The 4461-nt window shown below is 45.7% G+C and overlaps 1 protein-coding gene across 3 annotated transcripts in view; it reads right to left on the bottom strand.

The window, feature by feature from the left end:
• The window catches only part of LOC102753758 (stonin-1), a 43371-nt gene that overhangs the window by 38659 nt on the left and 251 nt on the right, over window positions 1–4461 (bottom strand). The window lies entirely within an intron of this gene.

Below are 4461 nucleotides of genomic sequence, written 5' to 3' on the forward strand. Positions count from 1 at the left end.
CTGCCCCTTGGGGGTCAGTGCACTCCCACAAGGGGAGCTCCACTCAGACACAAGCCGGGCTGATGGCTGAGAGTGCAGCAGTGGTGGTGGGGAGCGGGCCTAAGCCACAGTCAGACATCCCCCAAGGGCTCCCGGGCTGCCAGAGGGATGTCTGACTGCCAGCTTAGGCCTGATCCCATGGGGAGCGGGCCTAAGCCAGCAGGTAGACATCCCCCGAGGGGTCCCAGACTGCGAGAGGGCACAGGCCGGGCTGAGGGACACCCCCAAAGTGCATAAATTTTTGTGCACCAGGCCTCTAGTCATTAATGAAATGAAATTGTCAAAAACCTGACACACATGCCCTTTATATGCAGTTCAGATTATCTATATGTACAAAAGGCTAATATGCAAAGTGTCCCTTCAGGAGTTTGACTGGGAGACCAGGAGTTCACTTGCTATGACGTGCACTGACCACCAGAGGATCTATTCAATGCAATAATACAAGAAAAAGATATGTCAGTAGGAATAGAAAAAGAAAAGACAAATTAGGGCCTTTGCTGGGTAGTTCAGTTGGTTAGAGCGTTGACCCAATACGCCAAGGTTACAGGTTCGATCTCCAGGCAGGGTACATACAAGAAACAACCAATGAATGCATAAATAAGGGGAACATCAAAGTTATGTTTATCTTTTTTTCTCTTGCTCTAAATTCAGTACATTAAAAAAATTTTAAATGACAAATTTTTGTTTTATGATTATCTAGAAAATTCAAGATTATCTAGGACATTGGTCCGAGTATGATAATTTGGGTGAAGTCCTTGACTTTTACAATTTTTTTTTCAACAAGGAGGTGATTTAGATGCATTAGCCTTTAGAATAAAAAAGATAAAGCCTCCTTCTGAAAGCGTATCATTTGAATGGCGAGGTGTTATAGAAAAGCCCATCCTTCTGGGATATTTAGGTGTATTTCTGGAAGAGGATGAACAAGGTGACCTCTGGGGGCCTGGTTACCTGTGAGGGCAAGGAGTGGTCAGGATGTGGGCATTTTCCCCCAGAGCCATCCCCCAAATCACTCACACTGAATATTTCCCCCTCCACTAAACCAGTTAATCTTCCCAACGCATGGGATCACCCATCTAGCCAGTCTTCTAAAAAATAGTTTATCATTGTATTTTCACAGTAATAAGCATCAGGAAGCAATTAGCTTTCCTCCTTCTTCTTCCATAAATCCTTGACATTTCCTATAGCATGTAGGTAAATGGGAGCCTGGGAGATTTCCCTGGACAGGAAACGATTACAAAGTTTTTCCCGGGACAGGGGTCTTCCTGTCCATCACACTCCCCTGACAATGCCTAGGACAGTGTAAGCCCATATTGATAGAGCTCTGGGGACATAATTTGCCTGATCTATTTAAATTAAACATCCTACCTTCTACCAGGACTGCTCCAGAATCCCATGGGGTTCCTGGAGCTCAGGCTGTCTGGGAAGCCTCCAAGGAATGCTGATCCTTACCAGTACAACTGGCTCCCAAGGGAAGGTGAGCTACCTCTCACTAAGTCTGGGCCAATTCCCAAGGACTTCCAAAGAAAAGCGACAGTGGAAGGAAGAAGAAAAAAAAAGGAAAAAAGAGAAGTGACAGCTGGAGATGGGAGAGAGGGGAGACAGAGGCACTTTACTAGTATTCAAAATATCAGTTATTAAAGCAAAAAATACTCTCCCTCTTCCTTTTGCTACCTATTGTTCTTATAATTAAAATAATGATGACAATAATACCAGTGCAGGAAGATTGTAGAGAGTAGGATTGCGATGCATAGACTTTGGCCACTGATCTGCATTCAACTGGCTATGCCACTTTGGCAAGTCACCCCTCTGATTCTAGTTTCTGAATCTTATATCATGAGAATATTAATAACGGGTCATACCTCAAAGAGTTTTTTAATGAAATGCCATATGTATGTGCTTTATACTCAATACATCCTAGCTATTACTATTGTAAAAGCTTAAGAAATGCAGGCAAGCACACAAAAAAATTAAAAGCATCTATCATCCCACCATCCATTTTGCTGCATATAACCCCAATGTTCTTGGATGTATTTTTAAAGAGTGAGTTTACCAACGGCATGGATGGAACTGGAGAGCATTATGCTAAGTGAAATAAGCCAGTCAATGAAGGAAAAATACCACATGATCTCACTCATTCATGGATAAGTGAGGCCTTTATAAACTTTTGAACAATAATAGATACAGAGGCAGAGCTGCCTCAAACAGATTGTCAAACTGCAGCGGGAAGGCCGGGGAGGGTTGGGGGGCGGTAATACCCTTTGTAATACTTTAAGCAATAAAAAAAAAAAAGAGTGAGTTTACAATGCTTCCTATTTCATAGCCCACTTTTCACATTTAACACCATACCCTGAGCATGTCCTATGTAATTCCGTATTTTTGTACAATATTTTGAAAGGCTACATCCTTTTCCTTTGGGCTATTTTACCCCCTAATGACCCTTGCCCTCCTTCCTCTCTGCAGGCTCCTTACTTCATGCATTTCCATCTCATCTGACCCATCCAGATGATCATTCACTGCTCTCCATTTGGCTCACTGGGGATGCAGCCTTTACCTCACCACCCAGAACACCTGCTGCTTGGGTAAGGGGCCCGGCTAGCACTCACTATATCCCCAGCATCCAGAGCAGCCTATCTGGGGCTGCAGCAAACCCTTGTGATTGATGGCAAACCACCCACTTTAGTAAGAACCATGAAGTGTTGGTACAAAAGCTGAACAAGGCAGAAGGGGCGGGGGCGTTCTCTCCAAAAAGCATAAGGTTAATTTCTGGGGCATTAAATACACTATTAAAAATTCTCAGGAAGAGGAAGAAACTGAAGATTCTTATCTTAGTGCATTGTTTTTCTAAGCAGCAGGGCCAAACAAGTTCAAAATTTATGGGCTTTCTTTTTGAGTGGAAGTCACAACACTTCCTATCAATGATGCATTGAGACCACAGTAATACGTTAGTAATTCCTACAAATGGGGAATGGTCAAATTCAAGCAGCAGGGGGAAAGGAATTACATCCTTTTGAAAATAGAGGGATTTATTTCCAAAGAGATTCATTTTTTAAAAGAACTCTATCTCCAAATAGTTTAATGCCTTGACCTGTTTTGACGGGTTGTTCAGAACCTGACCTAGTACGTGTGTTACAACCACACTTATCGTTTGTATAGAAATGGGAATGGCTAAAGTTCTTCAAAAGTGCGTTCTCCCTAAAAACAAGAAGTTCAACACCCCTAGGATCACGCTCACTCCTTAGGACAGCTCTTCCCTCCTAGGTTGCGAGGAAGCAGACCCCAGCTGGGGCTGCCCCTGCTGCTCCAGTTCTGAGTGGGCAGAGGCTTGCAATAGCAGCCCCCGTCCATCCCCCTCCCCCCCAAAAATCTCCAGATTGCAGACTAGATCTGTCCAGACCCATCTGAAAATTAACAAGCTCCTTCTAAGCACCCAGAGCACCAGGCCTTGTCATGGAAACACTGATTCAACCGTAATGAGAACCGACAGAAAACCACACAAATGAACTAAACATTCTTCCACCCAATCGGCGGAGTCAAGCTGAAGCAACAGCCTCAGGAGTGAGAGAGGGGAGGCTGTTTTTTCTTTGTGGTCCTGCTGCCTTGTTTTCACAACTCCTGTTTATGAGACGGTGGGAGTGGGGGAGCTGGGAGAGAGACAGAGCTAGCAGGAGGGGAGAGAAATGCAGAGGGGCTATGCCAGGGTGGGGAATGCCAACAAACACTGCGGCTTCTGGCAGGCACATGAAAACTAGCCTCATGGTCTGCTTGGGTTGTCTGAGAACAAGCTATAGTGAACTCCCATCTTCCACTAAAACGGTGACGTGTGGGATGAAGTCTTCACTTTCCAAAGAATGCTTCTGCACAGCAAGCATTCTTTTTATCTTTCTTCGTCATTATTCTTTCTTGTTTGTTTGTTTTCTATTAGAAAGGCTCATTACATGAAGCATCATTATTATTGAAAGAAAAAGCAGAGTTGAAGAAGTTTTTTAAAAAGATGCCCAACCAATAGAAATAGTAAAATCCGAAGAAGGAAGATACAGTATTTCATTTCCCCTTGGACGCACAAGGTACAGTTTGTGGGTCCAAGGAACCCAACCGCAGGTCCCAGTGACGGTCGTTCCTGCAGGAAATGCCTGGGCAAGGGCATCGCCTTCTGGGGCTGCAGGGGGCACTGGGCTGGTTGTGGCCCTAGCCTGGGGGGCAGGAGGGGGAGAGGATGGAGGGCGGAGGCTGGTGGCCCAGGTCGGGAAGGTTTGCACGAGCCCCCGGCCCCGCCTCAGAACCGAGTCTAGAGTTTTTGCTCGTAGAGTTTTCTTTCTCTTTAGAGTGGGACCAGGTCACAGTAACCCCGCAGCACTGGGGAGCCCCGTCGGGGCCACCCGCGGGCCCGGGCAGCTCTGGGGCGGCAAGGGCGGCGGGGGGGAC

This window comes from Myotis davidii, unplaced genomic scaffold (genome assembly GCF_000327345.1).
Source record: "Myotis davidii unplaced genomic scaffold, ASM32734v1 scaffold6, whole genome shotgun sequence".
Classification (NCBI taxonomy): Eukaryota; Metazoa; Chordata; class Mammalia; order Chiroptera; family Vespertilionidae; genus Myotis; species Myotis davidii.